Consider the following 20746-nt stretch of genomic DNA (forward strand, 5'->3'; position numbering starts at 1 on the left):
GAGACCCAGGTTCGATCCCTGGGTCGGGAAGATCCCCTGGAGAAGGAAATGGCAACCCACTCCAGTATTCTTGCCTGGAGAATCCCATGGACTGAGGAGCCTGGTGGGCTGCAGTCCACGGGGTCACAAAGAGTCGGACATGACTGAGTGACTTTACTTACTTACCATATTGCAACCACCAACCTGGTCACTGATTTGCATAAAGATTCAAGACAAATGTTAAACACTGGATAAATGACTGACTGTCAGGGAACAAGATATATACATAGTCCTGAAGGATTACCTGATAGATAACTTATTAAGGGGATTAGGTACCTGTACAATGAGAGGTCCAGTGAACACCAACTTAATCCAGTGATTAAATCCAGCCTAACCACTATCATATACTTTGTAAAGAGAAGCGGTGTATTCTTCCTAGCACTGTTGAATCTTAATCTAATCATTAGGAAACCAACAGTCAGATGAACCCGTATTGAAAGACATACTTTGAGATAAATGTTTTAGACTTTTCAAACACGTTAACGTCATGAAATACAAAACAAGAAAAAACAAAAGAGGGAGGGAGACAAGGTAATTCAAAAAAGACAAAAAGAGATCTGACAACCAATTGCTATTTATCATCCTTATTGAATCCTCCAAATCTACAAAACTATGATAAAAGATATTTTTTAATCATTGGAAAAATCTGAATGGGGGCTGTATATTAAACACTTTCAAGCAGTTCAGGAAAAAAAATATAACATAGAGAACGTTAAAACAAAGATGGGAAAAAACGTTAAAAAAAAAAAATCCAGTAGGTAGGGAATCCAGATCTCTGTTACTAAAGTATCATATTTGCTGTGCCTGTGTGATGTGTTAGTTGCTCAGTCATGTCTGACTCTTTGCGACCCCATGGATGGTAGACCACCAGGATCCTCTGTCCATGGGATTCTCCAGGCAACAATACTGGAGTGGGTTTCCATTTCCTTCTCCAGAGGATCTTCCTGACCCAGGGATTGAACCCCAGGTCTCCTGCATTACAGGCAGATAGATTCTTTACCATCTGAGTTATCAGTGATAGTAACATCTTCAGTTCAGTACACTTCAGTCACTCAGTCGTGTCCGACTCTTTGCGACCCCATGAATCGCAGCACGCCAGGCCTCCCTGTCCATTGCCAACTCCCGAGTTCACTCAGACTCACGTCCATCGAGTCAGTGATGTGATCCAGCCATCTCATCCTCTGTCGTCCCCTTCTCCTCCTGCCCCCAATACCTCCCAGCATCAGAGTCTTTTCCAATGAGTCAATTCTTCGCATGAGGTGGCCAAAGTACTGGAGCTTCAGCTTCAGCATCATTCCTTCCAAAGAAATCCCAGGGTTGATCTCCTTCAGAATGGACTGGTTGGATCTCCTTGCAGTCCACGTGACTCTCAAGAATCTTCTTCAACACCACAGTTCAAAAGCATCAATTCTTCGGCAATCAGCTTTCTTAACAGTCCAACCCTCACATCCATACATGACCACTGGAAAAACCATAGCCTTGACTAGATGGACCTTTGTTGGCAAAGTAATGTCTCTGCTTTTGAATATGCTATCTAGGTTGGTCATAACTTTTCTTCCAAGGAGTAAGCATCTTTTAATTTCATGGCTGCAATCACCATCTGCAGTGATTTTAGAACCAAAAAATAAAGTCTGACACTGTTTCCACTGTTTCCCCATCTATTTCCCATGAAGTGATGGGACCAGATGCCATGATCTTCATTTTCTGAATGTTGAGCTTTAAGCCAACTTTTTCACTCTCCTCTTTTACTTTCATCAAGAGGCTTTTTAGTTCCTCTTCACTTTCTGCCATAAGGGTGGTATCATCTGCATATCTGAGGTTATCGATATTTCTCCCGGCAATCTTGATTCCACTTGTGCTTCTTCCAGCCCACCGTTCCTCATGATGTACTCTGCATAGAAGTTAAATAAGCAGGGTGACAATATACAGCCTTGACGTACTCCTTTTCCTATTTGGAACCAGTCTCTTGTTCCATGTCCAGTTCTAACTGTTGCTTCCTGGCCTGCATACAGGTTTCTCAAGAGGCAGGTCAGATGGTCTGGTATTCTCATTTCTTTCAGAATTTTCCACAGTTTATTGTGATCCACACAGTCAAAGGCTTTGGCATAGTCAATAAAGCAGAAATAGATGTTTTTCTGGAACTCTCTTGCTTTTTCCATGATCCAGCAGATGTTGGCAATTTGATTTCTGGTTCTTCTGCCTTTTCTAAAACCAGCTTGAACATCTTAAAGATGTACATATTTAAATCACTAGTATTTTTCACTCTAAACAAAACTTAGGTATTAGTCTGATTTCTCAAGTGATATAAACTGAGCAATTCTTTAATGTGGATTCATTCATCTGGACACCTGCCTTTGAATTCACTACTGGCCACAAGGAATTTACAGTCTCATAGGTTAATAAATATTCATCCCCTAAGTCCCTCTAACTTTAAAAAGCAAACTGGAACAGTTGAAGAAGATTAGCATCTAGGCATTTTTCGAAAACATTTCAAATTTCAGGAGTTTATTTAGCTTTTGTAAGAATGATGGTTGTCTAATGGAGACCCAGGCTTTCTGCCTTCAAATTATCACAAATTTTGGACTTCTCTGGCAGTCCAGTGGTTAAGACTTTGCCTTCCAAAGCTGGGGGTGTGCGTTCTATCCCTGGTTGGTGAGCTAAGATCCCACATGCCTCATGGCCAAAAGACCAACATAAAGCAGAAGCAGTATTGTAACAAATTCAATGAAGATTTTAAGAAATGGTCCACATCAAAAAAGTCTTTTAAAAATTATCATAAGTTTTAAGATCTGGATAGCTCATGTTTACTCTTCAAAGAACTTCTTGAGCATTTTCCATGTTTCTCACAGATCAAGAAGAGCTTGCCACTTATAATACTATAATAACAATTCTTACATATGCTGTGACGTTTCATTTTGACTGGTGCTATATTCTTCTGCTTCTTCCAATGTAAGAAGCAACATAAGCCTAAAGCCACCATATAATGCACTGAACATCCTGAGGGACTATAGAGAACAAAAGAGAGGGCTACCATAGTCTTTCTTAATTAACCTTTTATGGAACATACTTTTCATATGATTAAAGCTTCAGATGTTCTCTTAAACAAACGCACACATTCATATATACTAAACACTTTGCAAACAACCGAGAAAGTTCAGAGACTCCCTAAACCCTACACATTCAGGTTCACAACCAAGTTCTTAAATAAAACTTGCAGGCTTCAAGTCCCAGGTCCACCACTTATTTGTGGTAGATCCTGGGAAAGTTACTTAATTCTCTGGGTTTTCCATTTGATCTATAAAATGTGATACTAACAGTACTCATCTCAAAGTGCTACAGTTAGGATTAAGTAAAAGTGCCTGACACCTAGTAAATGTTGACAAAATTTAGCAGCTGCTCTTGCTATGTTATATTTCCTTTGTTTTAAAACTGTGCATGGCTCCTAACAACTACTGCATTAAGTCCAAGCACACTGCCATTACGTTTCTTTCCACCAGATTATGATGTGCTCTCCCAGTCTCGGTTGACAATGCTCCTCCCTCACCCCTGCGTCCCCTGCCCTACTTTTGCTCCCTGTACTTTCCTGCCTCAGTGCCTTTGTTCACATGGTTCCCTCCCCTGGGAACCGCTCTAACCATGCTCTTCCTTCAGTCTACCCTGCTACCTACCTACTCCCAAATGTACCCTTTAAGGCTCACATTAAATCCAAGCTCTTCTATGGAAATGAGCAGGTTGAAAATAAGTCTCACCTTCTTTTGTGCTACCATCACTACCTGCAGTAAGTGTACAATTTATCCTGTTTTACAGAAATGTGCTTCTACGTTTTTCATCCCACTAGACAAAAGTCCCTGCGTTCTACTTATCTTTTTCATGCGTCAAAGCCCCTGGCCAAGTTTCTAATATATAGTAGCTCCACGATAAATATTTGGAATATTTGAAATGGCTAATCTGCAGGAAATAATTGAAACAGATAATATCTGAAATTGAATGTAACTTCTGCACACATAAAATTTCACTTGCTTCTACTTTAATCAAGTCTAGTCCCTGGATGTTTATATTGGGGGCTGTGGAGTGTGGCCAAGTGTAGGTGTTTCCTGAGTGGAAAAGCTCAGTTCTGTATAACAGACAAAGCAACTTAACAAAAAGGCAGCCACAGCTTTTTACTTGCCTTAGTAGAAACTGAGGTCTAGCCTCTCCTTTTTGCTTTAAAGACATTTCAAAGCTTCCTATTTTCTCTAGATCAGGGGTTCTCAACCTCTAGCCTGAGGACTGGTACCTCTCTTCAGATCAGCAGAAGCATTAGATTAGAAATAAAGTGCACAATAAAAGTAATACACTTGAATCATCCTCAAACCACCCCTTACCCCAACCCCTGCTCCCTGGAAAAGTTCTCTTTCACCAAATCAGTCCCTGGTTCGAGAAAGTTGGGGACCACTGTTCTACATAATATTTAGATGCACTGACTCATTCAAATATGTTTACTGAACATTAACATGTGAGTCTACTTAGGGAGAGACTGGTATCTTGCCAGACATAGCACAGGGGCTGTAATTTGAGCTAGGGCTGAAAGGAAGAGGTGGGTGAAGGAGCAGACAACACTATGCAATGACCTTAAATCCTAAAACGCATGGCTGGGTTCCAGGGATGGGTCCAGTTTAGCTTGAGCATGGGTGCAATGGTAAGAGTCTGAAGTCTGAGGAAGAGGGACGGAGCCAGGTTACTAAGGAGCTTTGAACTGGTTCTTAGGGGAGAATGGAGTTCTTGAAGCAAGAGACTGACATGATCAAATCCATGACCTAGAGAGAGGTTTCTAATAACAGCAGTGTGGGAGTGAGGTTAAAGTGGAGAGAAGTTGGTGTCAGGAATATTAGAGAAAAAAATGCTGCCAGCCTAGCTCCATGGTGAGATGGAAGAAGTCCAATGCAGTTCCAGCTCTTTTTAGTAGTTTTCTCAAAATGGTTGGTGGTACTCCTATTCCATCCTCAGGCCCAGCTATGATGCCCTCCATGCTACACCAGATCCAAGACACTACTCTCTCTGATGGTTAATAAGCATTTACATGAGTTAATGGACAGGAAATTATCTAAGCTGAAATGATGCATTAGATTCCTATTGTGCCCTCAGGCACCCAGGCATCATGGAACAGATTTCTCCTGGCTCTTTCATTTGTTTATTATTCATTCACTTACTGAGGTGCCACTATGTGTTGGCATTACCCTTCATGCCAGGAACAGGAGGATACACAAGACGTTGTTCCTATTCTACAGGATGTTCAAAGTGCATCAGAAGAGTTAACTATCGTTTATATTCAACAAAAGGAGTTACTAATTAGCCTTCAATTTACTTGAAGCTGGGATGACCTGATGGGTAAGATGGTAAAGAATTTGCCAGCAATGCCGGTCAAACCTAGGTTTGACCCTTGAGTCGGGAATATCCCTTGGAGAAGGAAATGGCAACCCACTCCAGTATTCTTTCCTGGAGATTTCCATGGACAGAGGAGCATGGTGAGCATGGTCCATGGGGTAAGCAGAGTAGGACATGACTGAGCGACTAACACTTTCACTTTTTCACTTTTACATGATGCTATTTAAAAAATGTGTTCTGGATATTGGTTATAGCACCAACTTGAAATACATTTTTACCTTGAATGACTGGCTTTCTACATGAGCTATAAAGCTGAGCTGAAGGAGATTCCTGCTACAATATCTGGGATTATTTTGCTTATATTATACAGTAGATGTTTATGAATTTTCCCACTAGCTAAAATTTATTTGTAACCCCAAAACCATTATCAATGGTGCTTCTGCTGTTGTTCATGGCCATACACAGAGCAGCAAAAAATTTAAGTGCCCATGTGCACAGTCCCAGCTGAGGCTGAACAAGGCAATGCTCTGCCTTATTGTTTCAGCTCAGCTCTCCCACTACAAATAAGTGTCCCAGGGACTTCCCTGGCAGTTCAGTGGTTGAGACTCCAAGCTTCCACTGATGGGGACACAGGTTTGATCCCTGGTCAGGGTACTAGGGTCCCACATACCACATGGTGTGGCCAAAAAAAATTAAGTAAGTGTTCCATGATCTATCCCGTGTCATGTTTCACACTCACATGCTTTTGGTTGGTGATTTCAGTGTTTAAGATGGTTTCCAAGCACTTCAGCATTTCTAAATGCAAGAAAAGCTGTGATGAGCCTGGGACAGAAAATGCACGTGTCAGATAAGTTTCGTTCAAGCATGAGTTACAGTGCTGTTCATCATGAGTTCAATGTTAATGTATCAACAACATGAAATAAGGTCCCTTGCAACAGAAACAAGGTTATGCATTGGTCAGTTGGGAAAACACTGTGACAGAAGCTCACAGGAACCTAAGCCTGTGTATCCGCTAGGAGCAATGGCTCAGTAAGCACTATTTTAGAGTTCTGGCAACTTTACAGACAGTAACTACTACAAATAACAAGAATCAGCTGGATTTTCAGTGCAAAGAACCAGCCATAACACACGGATTTTTTTTTCCAGCTCTACCTCCTGAGGATTCAGTAAGACCACAAAGTGAGGAAGCAGAAATCACTTTCTACCGAGTGAAAAAAGTCAAATATCACATAATCTCACTTATATGTTGAACCTAAAAAACAAACAAACAAAATGAAAACAGATTCAGAGATAAAGAGAATGAATGGCTGGCTGTCAGAGCAAGGAGGATGTGGAGGTGGGTGAAATAGGTGAAGGGGAGTGAGAGGTACAAACTTCCAGTTATATAGCAAGTAAGTCATGGGGATGTAACACAGAGCATAAGGAATTATGGTCAATGGTGTTATAACAACCGTGGGGACAGATGGTTCCCAGACTTATCATGGTGAGCGTTTCACTGTTGCTGCTGTTGTTCAACTGCTCAGTTGTGTCCGATTCTTTGCAACCCCATGGACTGCAGCACACCAGGCTTCCCCGTCCTTCACTATCTCCCAGAGTTTGCCCAAGTTCATGTCCATTGATCATTTCATAATGTATGCACATGTCAAACCATCTTGTAAGTACATCTAAAATGAACGTTATTGTATGTCAACTGTATTTCAATTTTTAAAAAAAATGGCAAAAAAGAAAAAAGAAACCACTTTCTGGGTATTGTAACACTTCAGTAGAATTAGTTGTTTTTTTCTATCCCTGAAGAGTCACTCAGACACAGTCTCTCAAAGAAGGTCAAAGTAAATGGGTATTGGAGGCATTACCGTCTTCTCTTGGGAGACGTCTTATGCTTAATGGCCTGATACTCCTTGAAGACCATTTATTTTCTGCTTTATACAATACTTGGTTTTTTGAGAACCCCAATAATCTTAGTGAAAGCTCCCTGAAAGGAGTGGTCTGTGCCAGACCTCAGCTAAGATCAATTTAGACCCTGAAGAACCAAAAAGCCCACTTTTTTAGTCAAATTATTATTCTTTAATTTATAAACAGTAAGACACTTTAAGTCCCACCAAATTATGCAAAACTTTTGAGAATGCCCCAGAATCCCACATTTCCCTTGTAAAAGCTAATATCAAAGCATGAAACAATTTCCCGACATGAGTGTACTATACTAAGAGGCCAGACTCTGCTCCAGGGATTTCATGCCTTAGATCCAGAAGCATTAATGGAGAGTTCCATCCTGTCATCTTGACTCTCTCCCAAGGTTGAGGTAGTGTTTATCTGTTAAACAAAACAGTCATCCAAACAGATCTCTTGAAACGCTTCCAGGCAAGATGAGAGGCCAAGGCAAGGAAGAGGAACACCTAATCAAAAACCAAGGGCAAGAAAAGCTGGGCCCAAAATAAATATAGTACAAAATGCCCAGAATAGCCCAGAAAGACAGCTGATGACCTTTTCTTTTAAAATCTCTTAATATCACAGTATCAAATGGCACAAGTATCCAAAGCCAAGCATAATTACTGCTACGAAGGTAAGAGAATAAAGTAGAGACGAACATACAAACAAGAAAAGATGATGGTATAACAACATGTATTTAGAAATACAAACTTAAAACACAGACAACAAACACAATTATTGTACCAAACTTGGGAGTCAGTTATCAGCAAGGCATTACACCTCGGTTCAAGGTAATGGCCACAGGAAACTGTCAAGGCTATTTCAAACTCTGAATGCAACGTAATATTTAAAAGGAGACAGAACACTTTCTTTTTGCCTGAAGACTAAATGGCTCCTGCTACAATGGCTGTGAACTGCCACACCCCTAATTTAAGTCGCCTCTTGGTTGGGGCATCTCTGGGAGAGGCCACCATTATAGTATGTAAGGAACACTGAACACATCCTGAGGATCCAACTTCAGTTCTGTGATTCTGATGCACAAAGTCCTGTGTTTGTTGTTGTTCAGTCCCTAAGTCATGCCTGACTCTCTGCAACCCCAGGGACTGCAGCATGCCAGACTTCCCAGTCCTTCACTAGTTCCCAGAGCTTGCTCAAACGCATCCACTGAGTCAGTGATGCTGTCCAACCATCTCATTCTCTGCTGCACTCTTCTCCTTTTCCTTCAGTCTTTCCCAGAATCAGGGTCTTTTCCAATGAGTCAGCTCATCACAAAGTATTGGAGCTTTAACTTCAGCACAAAGCCCTGAGCTACTACTAAGTAATGGATTTAAGAATGACTGAAAATACTTATCTCACTTTACTCTCAAAGCAATGGAGATCCTGGCTAACTGAAATTCTGGTGCCAGAACCCAGGTTTCCCCAAGACATCACAATTTTATTTATTTTTATTTTGTATTGGGGTATAGCTCACTAGCAATGTTGTGATAGTTTCAGGTGAACAGCAAAGGGACTCAGCCATAAGATACATAAACTTGTATCTATTTTCCCCCAAATTCCACTTCCATCCAGACTGCCACATCAAATTGAGCAGACTTCCATGGTCCTTGTTGGTTATCCATTTTAAATATATCAGTGAAAATATCATAATTTTAAGCCATAGATCCACTAAGAGTTAGAACTCCCACCAACCTAATTCCTCCTTAAAACACTGATGAAAATAGACACCTGAGTGCCATTCTAGATGCTAGGGCCTCCTCATCATCTGTGGATACGCATGGTGACTTAAGAGAAACAGATACCACCCTGCAGTTACAGAGCCTGTGCATGCGCAAGCCTGCACACATGCCCCCTACATATTGGTTATTTAAATATGTAAACATTTCCTTCTCTCTGTCAACAGTTACCCTCTTGCACATCTGGATTAAGGACAGAGAAAGTCAAAGGCACTGACCACCAGTTTCCCAAGAGGTGAAGGGAAAAGGAACAACCAAGAATAAATAGATGACTATGGCTTCAGCCAGTTCAGACAAGAACTTCGAGCAGCCCTTGAACTCCATCTATTCACACTCACACTCAGGGATGCTTAAGGGATTCTAACAGCCCAACTAAATCTCCATTTGATTGCAAAGCTGATCTTAGATACTTCATGAGACAGGGAGAGATTACTAGAGGCAAGAAAAATGGAAAGGAAAAGCTTTCGTAAATTTAATAAACAAATTTATTTATGTATTATCTCAGGCTATGAGGAATCAAAGAAGCACAAGACAAAACCACATATGTGACACTTGACTCCGAACAAGATAGTCATCTCCAAGTAGTATTTTCAGAATGTTTAGTACAAATTGTCTAGAATAAGGAATATCTGGTCCAAAATATGTAGTCAGGAGTTAGAAAACTTCAAATCTCCCGTAATAATTAAAGTGATAGGGACCTTTCCTGGTGGTCCAGAGGTTAAGATTTCACCTGCCAACGCAGGGGACACAGATTTGATCCCTGTTCCAGGAGGATTCGACATGCCTCGGGGCAACTATGCTCATGCACCACAACTACTGAAGCCTCCATGCCGAGAGCCTGTGTTCCACAACAAGATAAGCCACTACAATGAGAAGCCTGTGCACCGCAATGCACAGTAGCCCCTACTTGCCACAAGCAATGAAGACCCAGCACAGGCAAAAGAAAAATAAATAAATAAAATGATAGAGACTGGAAGAAAGGTACAGACAGAGAGCACAAAAGGGGAAGTTCTCTGGGAAAGGACACTGCCTCAGTGGCTGCAAATCGCCTCTTAGAAACCACTGCACGAGCAGGTAGAATGATCCCATGGGAAGCCTGAGGAATGACCTGCACATTCCCAGAGCCTTCCTCCGCCTGATGAAGAGGCTTTGATGAGCCCCCACCTCATTCCTGTACTTGGTCTATTCAGCCTCAAGGCTAGTATAACCAGAGAGCTTTCACCACCATCACCCGCGATTACATCAGAGAGACCAGGGTGTTGCCTGCACACTAGGCAAATGGTATTTCGTTTGCCATTTGCCAGAACAACTAAATGGGTCAAAGCACAAATATTCCAAAGTTCTCAGTTTACTTTAAATATTTCCTATATGTCCTCCTGCATCAGCTATTAGCATACGCCTGGGTGTACGGATGTGAGACTTGGACCATAAAGAAGGTTGAGTTCCCAAAAATTCATGCTTTCAACTTGTGGTGCTGGAGAACTCTTGAGAGTCGCTTGGGCTACAAGGAGATCAAACCAGTTAATCCTATAGGAAATCAACCCTCAATATTCACTGAAAGGACGGATGCTGAAGCGGAAGCTCCAATACTTGGCCACCTGATGCGAAGTGCTGACTCATTAGAAAAGACCCTGATGCTAGGAAAGATTGAAGGCAGGAAGAGAAGGTGGTGACAGAGGATGAGATGGTTGGATGACATCACAAACTCAATGGATATGAGTTTGAGTAAACACCAGGAGATAGTGAAGGATAGGAAAGCCTCACATGCTGCAGTCCCTGGGGTCGCAAAGAGTCAGACGCGACTTAGGGACTGAACAATAAGAACCCTTGGGTATAAGAACATAGAGCTCAAACCTAAAAGCAATTATTTTGAGTATTACTTAAAAGTAATAGTGATAACACTACTTAGGATTCTTATTAATTCAATTGAATCCAGTGTTTCATTTTCAAATATAATTTTTAACATATAATTTCTTCAACATGTGGAACAACAAAACAAACTCAAATTTGTGACACACCCAACTGTGGGACTGTAATGTGAGAACTGAGAATTTACATATATACATGAGATAAAGCCAACGCAGTTTCCATAATCCAGTTATGCCATATACAGTGTCTTAAATATTTATTTATGTTGTTTAACATAAATATCCTTTAATGAATAAAGCAAGTGTATGAAAGCTGGTTAAAGTAAATGCGAGTGTGAAAGTGAATTTATATATACTCACATAACTTTACGTCAGTCACAACAGTCAGGTCATTTGTTTTTTATCTGCAGTGGACATTAACTGTTTCGTGAACTTAGGTCATATCTTAAAACTGTTCCTTCCTCTACTATTGTTAAGTGCCAAAATCTGCTGTCATAAGACCTTCTGACTTGGGAAAACCCATGAAAGAATACAGCTTTTAGAAAAATAAAACTACACCCCAAACTAGATACTATTAACTTTAGAGATTCACAGAATCCTCCTTTGCCTCAAAGTCTAACTTTCTAATTTTACAGATGAGAAAACTGAGACCCAGAATTAATGCTATACCTGAAGTCCCACAGATCATCTGTAGAGAAGTCAGAACTAGAATTTCAGAGTCTTGGGTCAAATGTTGTCTTAGACTCAACTCACTCTAAAAGTTTCCTTCATAGAACAAATATTCATTTGTGAGATCATAATCTCACTGAGGGCAAAATTACGTTTAATCTACAACTGACGCCCCAAAAGTTAGTCCAGAATTTACCAACAGGTGGAAAGACGTCACTAGCCACAGTCAGTTGGAATGGACACCCTATACCAGCTGCAGTCTGTAGTGAATCACCCACAGAGCCTCTCACTAAAGCTCCCTGCTACATACATACACTTACTTGCAAAATGCCTGATACAAGTTGACAGTGAAATAAATAAAATCATGATTTTCCTTTGTGCAAAATGACCCAGCTCTCTTGTGAATCTTAGCTCATCTGGTCTCTTCTTGAAACAACCAAGTAAAGCAGTTGCAACAACCAGAAGTGTCTTTACTGACTCACGCTGGGGAGGGACCTGCCAAGGACACATAGACAATGTTTCCCTTCAGCTTTCCTCTGAGTTTCAGTTTAAGGTGAGGCAAGTCAGAAAATATTTTTGTTAGTGTTCTCCACACTTAAAAAAAAAAAACTATGTTAATCTCATACTTAAAAAAAATAATCTGAAAGCTTCTACCAAGTATCTGATGCAGTCAAACACGTAATATCACAGTAAAAATCAGACAAATAATAAGAATAATGGCTATCATTCTTAGTGCCAGTGCAATGCACCCAGCACACTCCTGGCACTAAGGAAGTACCCTGTCACAGGAAATCTACAAGGTGGGTGTGTCAATATCCCCATTTTACAGATCAGGAAGCTGGTGGGAAAGATTACAGGGAAAGAAAGTGAAGCTGTGATCTGACACAGAACAGTCTCCCAGCAAAGCCCACACACTCACATCCTGTATTTACTTGAAAAATACATTTGTTCTTAGTTTGGTAATTTCATTAAGTTCATTCTTGACTCAAGATTCATACTTTAGGGACTGGTTTTTCAAGCTTCCTTAAAACAGGAGTTAGACTTAACAAGGGCTTCCCTTGTGGCTCAGACAGTAAAGAATCTGCCTGCAATGCAGAAGACCCAGGTTCAATCCCTGGGTCAGGAAGATTCCCTGGAGAAAGGGGTGGCTACTCACTTCAGTATTCTTGCCTGGAGAATCCCATGAACAGAGGAGCCTGGTAGACTGCAGTCCATGGGGTTGCAAAGAGTTGGACATAACTGAGAGACCAAGAGTTTCATCAGACTTAATAAATTTGTCTAAAAATGCTTTGAGAGCTCCCACCTGCCTGCTGAAATCAATTTTTATTTCTCTGTTCATTTCCTAGACTCTTCAGGTCTCATAAGCTGGTTCTTCCCCTGGGTTATCACTTTTCCAGATTCTTGATCTGGCGGGTGACATATCCTAATCATTTCTAGGGTAGCCCAGACACATTTGTCTTCTGGATCTGACTTCTCTGCTCTACCGTACCTTCCTGAAATGAACCAAAGCCCTCCACTGCGAGGAGAGCAGACCTTACATCATCACACACTTATCATAGAGGGTTTCTGCCCAGCCACACCCTCAAGAGGATTCCAAATTCCTGACCAACAACATTCAGAACATCATGCTGAAGCAGACACATCACCTGCCTTCCTAAAATCCACTTGTCTGCTTTCAAAGACGCTTACTTCAACATCACTCCACAGGGCTGCTGAATTCAAATTGCTTGAATTTAGTCCCTGACCAAAATAAAGTCATCACCAAAAGATGTGCACAAAAACATTCCCTGGAGAGCACTATTTGTAATACATTCAAACTGGAAGCTACTGAAATAGCCAGCAACTATAAAATACATGTACAACTGAATACCATGATAGTTAAGGAGAATGAAATAAATTAACTATATACAATATCATACAGGAATTTCACAAACATAATAAGCATAATAAGCCAGACACAAAAGAATATAAACTATATGATTCTATTTATATAAATGATAAAAATAGGCAAAATTGTATCAACGGCGTTAGAAATCAGGAAATTGGTTACTCATGGGAGCATTAGGGGAGGAGAGTTGGAGGGGCTGGTAATTTTCTGTTTTCTTGCACTGGTTACACAGATGTGTGCACTTTGTAACAATCATTCCATCAAGCCAAACACTTACAATTTGCGTACTTTGTTCTGTGTATAAGCTACTTCAATAAAAAGCCTACTGAAAGAGACCCTGGAGAACATCTGGTCTGCTCTCCTTAACAGGCATAATAGTAACTGTTTTCCGAGAATGTTAAGTAACCCAAAGACACACAGAAATTCGGGGAAAGGTCAGTCTAGACATTAGATCTCTTAACTCCCCTTCCAGATACCAAAAGTACCTCTCTCACACTTGGGAAGATGTTTCTCTAACTTCCTTTCTTATTGAGACTATAGCCAAGGTTTAGAAGAATCATGACCACATTCCTATTAAGAACACAACCCAGAAGGTTCCATTCTGAACCTGGAATTCAACTCAGTAACAACTGAGCCAGGTTGAGGATTTCAACATTATTTAGAAAATGGCAAATGAGAAAAGTCAGACAGCATGGTGTTCACTCTAGGTTCCTCCCCTTCCTAGCTGTGTGATCGTCTGTAGCCTCCTTACCTCTCTCTGAACCTCAGTATACTCACCTGGATCACCATCACTAAAATATGGGCTCCTACTCTGCAAGGCTGCCCTAAGTGTAGCACAAGGTGATGGTGTCAGACCAGTGTCTGGCACATGACAAGCACTCAGAAAAAGCATTTGCTGAATGAACACTGATTGAATTGAATCAGTCGAGTGCTTGTCTTTTAATAGAAGTTCAATACATAGCTAAGTATCACTACTATTACAGAGCAATAGAAACAAGGAGGAAAAGATAAATAAGCTTATATTGGAAACACCTCACTTCTCTAAGTCTATGGCTTCATTAACAGGTTGACCAACAATTCTCACTGACTTACATGGTTCACTAAAAGAACCTGTAGGGTAAGGAGCAACAGAGGATTTGCAAAAAGGGCGATGCTTTCTATGTGCTGCCAGGTCTATGTCCCCTCTTGATGCCAAAGAAAGATTTACTCACTGACTGTCACAACGTGACTAAGTTCTAAAACCACCTATGTTAGTCATATTACTTTTAGAATTTAAAAAATTTTTAAGGAGAGGAATGGGTCATAAATTATTGTAGACTTTATGAGCAGACCATGCAGATGAGCAGCTTTACTACTGGGAAAAAAATTTACACACTGAGTACAGAAAGGTCATTGCAGGCTATGAAGATGACACAAATGAACAACAGTGAGCAGAGTTTACTTACATTTTAAAAAACAAGTTTAACAGTGAATTTTTTTCCTTCAGCTCTTCAAATCTTCCATGTACTTGTTAGCAATCTGATCCATGAAGTTCTTTTTATACTGGAAAGAAACAAGTACAAAGGAAATAAATTAAAACCAACTTCAAACTATGACATACCATAAAAAGACCCTATAGATGGTAAATTATTACATAAGCAAAGAACATCAAACTAGATCACATGTGTGCAATTAAAAAAAAACAAAAAAAATGTGGGACTTCCCTGGTGGTCCAGTGGCTAAGTCTCTGTGTTCCCAATGCAGGGGATCTGGGTTTGATCCCTGATCAGAGAACTAGATTCCACAGGCTGCAAACAAGAGTTCTCATGCTGCAACTGAAGATCCTGCACTCCACTATGGAGATCAAAGAATCCGTGTGCTACGACTAAGATCCAGTGCAGTCAAATAGATACATTTTAAATTAAATAAAAATTAAAAATGAATACAACAATAAAATGTGTTAAGGACCAACAGATTTAACTAATTTCCTTCCACCTATCCTTCCACTGTTCCTTCCTCTCCCGTCCTTTTCTTCCTTCCCCCCTTCCAGCATTCATTCTTCCTTACTTCCTCAGTTACTGGCCACAACTTCATATATTCCCTGAAACCTGAATTTCAGCAGAAAACTACCATCATTAGTTTTTATATCACAAAGTATCTGGAGTAAGTTAGGTGCTTTATGTTTCCAGAGTAAATGAATTAATCATAGTTCACCAATGCTTAGTTGTTAAGGTTTAAAAAAAGGAAGGAACTTATTATTTTCTTATCCAACAAGAATAATACATAAACAGTATGTAGAAACATACTGTTTTTTAGACTTGTGATTCTGATTCCCATATTTCTTTTAAATAGCATATACTTACCAAAAAATTCCCAGTACTATATATTTGGGCATGAATATCCTCACCATTACAGTAGTATCATATATTCTGGTCGTGAAGGAATACTGAGGAATAGTAAATGTCCCAATATCTCATAACTACTTCCATCCAAATGAGAAAGTTGAGTGTCTCCATGTCAAATGCTAGAGGCATGATCTCACATGTGCTTTTCAAATGTACATATGATCAGGACCAGTTCTAGACAAAATTATGAAGTAGGAGTTTAGCTGTGTCCTTCTCTCTGTCCTTTTGAGGAGCCAGTGACCTCACATGCTTAATTAAACACAGAAGCAACAGGATCAGCTCAAAGAGTCCAACACCTTAATGGATATGGATCTTGAGAACATTTTCATTAAACAAACAAACAAAGAGCTTCAGAAGAGGCAGGAGCTTAACACTGAAATAAAATGCAATGGAATTTAGGCATGAATGGTGGATAGAGGCTGTCTTGAAGGAACTTCTCAGCTCAGGTAAGCTTCTGTCCATTCAACCTCCTCAAAAGCTGATTTCATATATGACTCACACATACACACCAATCCAGGTAAATTTTAAGCAATTAATGATGCATACATAAGCAAACCTGATTTAAAGACTACTGTGTGCTCCAAAAGTAAACAGGAATCTTCATCAGCAGTTTTTAAAGTGAGTGTCTGGGAACCCTACCCAATAGGTGTTTCTAAGAACAGAGGCAGAGATGAATAGATGTGTGGTAGTGGGCAGAGTAATTGCACTTTTAACTGTTTTATACTTTGATCCAAGATTTAAGTTGGAGAATTGGTTTCTTGAGCTGCTTACAGAAGGGTTCAAACTAAATAGGGATTGTGTTAAAAGCTAGGGCAGAAATCCCAATGAGCTCATAACACTGCTGATTAGAAGGATAATCACACAAATCCCAACCACCATCTCTAACAGAGCCCATTATGGGAAAACCTGGGTTCCAGCCTGGGTCGCAGAGCACAGGTCAGCCTGTGTCTGAGCCGACCAAAGCCAGGCCTGCCCTTCCTTCCCACCCAGTGCCCTGAACAAAGAGCAGAATGCGGGCCCCCTCCACTGCTATGACGACTGATTCACAGTGAGGGCATGAAGCTAGGCTGCGGAGGACTCGTGGATATTGCAGAGGTGGGGAGACCTGCAGTGGGGGGGTGGTCTTTGTTAGAAATTACATGTACAAGGTTTAGATGCTTTACATGTCAGGACTACCTGAACAGGAATAAAGAAGGAGAAAAAAGAGTGAAACAATTTAAGGAGAAGAAGACGACCTAGCTATGTTCTATAAGACTCACCTCAAAGTCACATGTAAAATTAGAAAACGATTTTTTACAAGAGTATTACATAAGAAAGTGCTGCCTGAACTTGCTCCAGAGGAATTCATGTTAACTATTAATAAGAAGCACTGGGAACATTCAAGTCTTCCCTCAGCACAGAACTCTGATTATTGGCCCAACCAGGACTGAATACATAATAACATTTATAAACATGAACTATGAGATTTTTTGAGTTTCCATCATGAGCCTTGTTTAAGTAAGTCAAAGATACCCTTTGTGATGCAGTTTTGACCAAATTCAAGAGATTTTAGTCATTTCCTCAGAAACAGAGTAACTATAAATACAAACTAACCAACACAGTCAGCTGCTCACAAAGAGGCTGACTGACAAGTTTAATTTAAAAACAAGAACACATTATTAAACTGAAAAGTTAAGCCATCAAAAAATCGAAACCCATGCAAACTACATTCCTAGCAGAAAAACCCTTAGTGTAATGACAAGGATAATTACAAACAACTTTTTATATGACTCACAAACCTTTCCTTTTCAGAGATTACAAAAAAAAAAAAAAAAAGGCGCAAAACCCAGTATATTTGCATGCATTTAATAACATGAACCCTTAACATCCTGCCCAAATCTCAGATTTCAAATACCAAGAAAATTCTCCAAACCACTAAATAAATGACTTCCGTATATCCCTTTGAGATGGAAAACACATTTACCACTACTGCTTATCTTCTAAACCCCTTTGATGTTGTAAAGCATGACCATCATAACGGAAAGTAACATGTCAGACTAATATTCATTAGGAAGGGAAGTGAAAGTGTGAAATTCACTCAGTCGTGTCCAACTCTTTGTGACCCCATGGACTGTACGGTCCATGGAATTCTCTAGGAGTTAGGAAGGGAAGTTACTGCTTATTATAATAATGCCATATTTCATACTTTAAATGGAATTTGAAGCTCTATTAATGTTAGACAAGCATCTAAAGCAGGAGTCTGTATGCAGGACAATGTGGTCTGCCATCTGTTTTTATAAAATTTTATTGGAACACAGTCAAGCCCATTAGTTTACATATTGTCTATGGCTGCTTTTGCAGAACACAATGACAGTGTTGAGAAGATGCAACAGAGACAGTAAGGTCTACAGAGTATAAAATATTTGCTATCTGATCTGGTCCTTTGAGGAAAAGTTTCCCGACCTTTGGTCTAGGAAACAGCTATTTCTGTGGACTAAATCCTGAAATGAGAAACACTAATCCTAGAGTGGGGCTTCCCAGCTGGTTCAGATGGTAAAGAGTCTGCCTGCAATATAGGAGACCAGGGTTCAATCACTGGGTCAAACTCCATCACAGAGGAGCCTGGCAGGCTACAGTCCATGGGGTTGCAAAGAGCTGGACACAACTGAGTGACTAAACAACAACAATCTAGTGTAGTAATCTTATTGGGTAACTACCTGAGTCACTTCACCTTTAGCTGCTTTCCCTCATTTACAACACAAGAAGTCATATGTATTGATAACTTGTGTACCAGATACTATTCTAACAATTTTACTTTTAATAAATGAACAATAAATTCATTCACTTAATTCTGGCAAAGACAGAGAGAAGCAAATTATTATCCCCATCTAACAGATGAAGAAATTGAGGGAAAGGGGTTAAATAACTTACAAAAGATTATATTGCTGTTAAGTGGAGAAACTGGGATCACAACTCAGGCAACACGGGTCCTGAACTGGTATAATTAATCTCTGTGCTCTATTGATAATAATTTAATTTCATTAAAGTCATAGATAATAAAAGGAAATCTCAAATTGTTTGTTAGTTAGAAATATTAGGCAAGTACAATGAAGTATACCCTGTATGGTTTAGGATAAGTTACCTAAAATACAATATACATGCACAGCCATAGACACTTAGAGACCTTTCTGATTTGCTAACCTTGGCATACTGGGAATATTAAAGTTACAATACTCTTTATTATTTCCCATGAGTAATGAAGGGAATCAAATGAACTGACCAACGTCTATCTTTCCTTTGGTAAACAAGGCCTCTCCAGGTAGTTTAGGCCCTTTAGAAAGCCTTCAGGACAGATTTACCAGAGGGATCCTAGGGCTTCCCTGGAGGCTCAAATGGTAAAGAATCTGCCTGCCAATGTAGGAGGCCGGGTTTGAACCCTTGGGTCCGGAAGATGCCCTGGCAAAAGAAATGGCAACCCACTGCAGTATTCTTGCCTGGAAAATTCCAAGGACAGAGGAGCCTGGTGGGTTACAGTCCATGGGGTTGCAGAGAGTTGGACAGGACCGAGCGGCTAACACTTTCACTTTCAGAGCGCATCCTAAATCTTCCAAATTTGTTCCCATCCCATCTTATCCTCCACCTCTTTTCCATTTGGGAAAACGCTGAGGGAGCGTTAACAGGAACTTTGGTATGACTACTTTTCACACTGGCAGCAAGACAGCGCTATCCAGATTACCGCCATCACATGACTCAGGAAGACGTTCCCTTCATGAGTTATCTAACACTTTCAGAAAATCTCCAGGAAATCTAGGGAAATGTGTCACCTAAAATATGACCCAGTGCTCTTTTGTACTGATTGATAGGTTGACATGATCCAAATAAAATAAGGGGAAAATATACTGCTAAATTACTCATCATCAATTTCACACTTAGAGATGGTCTTAGTCATCTTCTTAATCAAGCTAGTTTTTCACTGGTTCCCACGTCTGCAGAGTAAAGTCCAAATCCTCATTTTATCCTTTACCTACTTTTCCAATCTCACTCTGTTTTTGGTCTTTAATGTAACCTGGATGGTCTTTTCTCTTTCATGTCAACTTCTGCTTCATCCTACCGACTCCTGCTTCTAAGGCAATACTCACTTCATACTACCTTTTTTTCTCTTCTACTGCCAACTCTCACATCCAAGGCACAGGCCAAATCTCTGTACTGAATATTATGGGATATAATTTGTATTTCCCATGAAGGTTGGATCTTCACAATCCAGGAGGGGAAACGAGTACATAAAAGACTAAACTAAAGCTGAATATTGAAGGTTCAAAGTGGTACAGGACCCAGATCAGGCGATCTAAAAAGACTTTAGGGAAAGGCCATCACTGTGTGGACCTTGAAGGAGGCGTTGTTGTTCAGTTGCTCAGTCGTGTCCGACTCTGCAACCCCATGGACTGCAGCATGCCAGTCTTCTCTGTTTTTCAGTATCTCCTGGAGTTTGCTCAAACTCATGTTCACTGGGTTGATGATGCCATCCAACCACCTTCATCCTCTGTCTCCCCCTTCTCCTCCTGCCTTCAATCTTTCCCAACATCAGGGTCTTTTCCTGATGTAGGAAAAGTAGGCTCTTTGCATTATGTGGCCAAAGTATTGGAGCTTCAGCTTTAGTCCTTCATTATAGACTAGTTAAGTATAAAAAGTTGTAGCAGTCACCATATAGGATAAAGGTTTACATCATAAACTTTAAAGTCAGAGAGCCCTGGGTCCAAAATCCTGGCTCCCTTTGACAAGAAATAGGGTATGTAAGAATTACAATCAAATAAATCAGGTGGATGCCTAACCATGCTCAAAATCATATTTGTAGCCAGTCCTCATGTCTTGTTCAAATAATAAAGGGTTTCATATTAT

At 40.2% G+C, this 20746-nt stretch overlaps 1 protein-coding gene across 2 annotated transcripts in view; it reads right to left on the reverse strand.

Moving 5' to 3' along the window:
• The window catches only part of PPFIBP1 (PPFIA binding protein 1), a 197717-nt gene that overhangs the window by 115564 nt on the left and 61407 nt on the right, over window positions 1-20746 (reverse strand). For both annotated transcript variants that reach the window (XM_068971086.1, XM_068971087.1), the window contains exon 2: window positions 14933-15029. The gene's annotated coding sequence lies outside the window, so the exon portion shown is untranslated. The remainder of the gene's footprint in view (window positions 1-14932; window positions 15030-20746) is intronic.

This window comes from Capricornis sumatraensis, chromosome 4 (genome assembly GCF_032405125.1).
Source record: "Capricornis sumatraensis isolate serow.1 chromosome 4, serow.2, whole genome shotgun sequence".
NCBI lineage: Eukaryota > Metazoa > Chordata > Mammalia > Artiodactyla > Bovidae > Capricornis > Capricornis sumatraensis.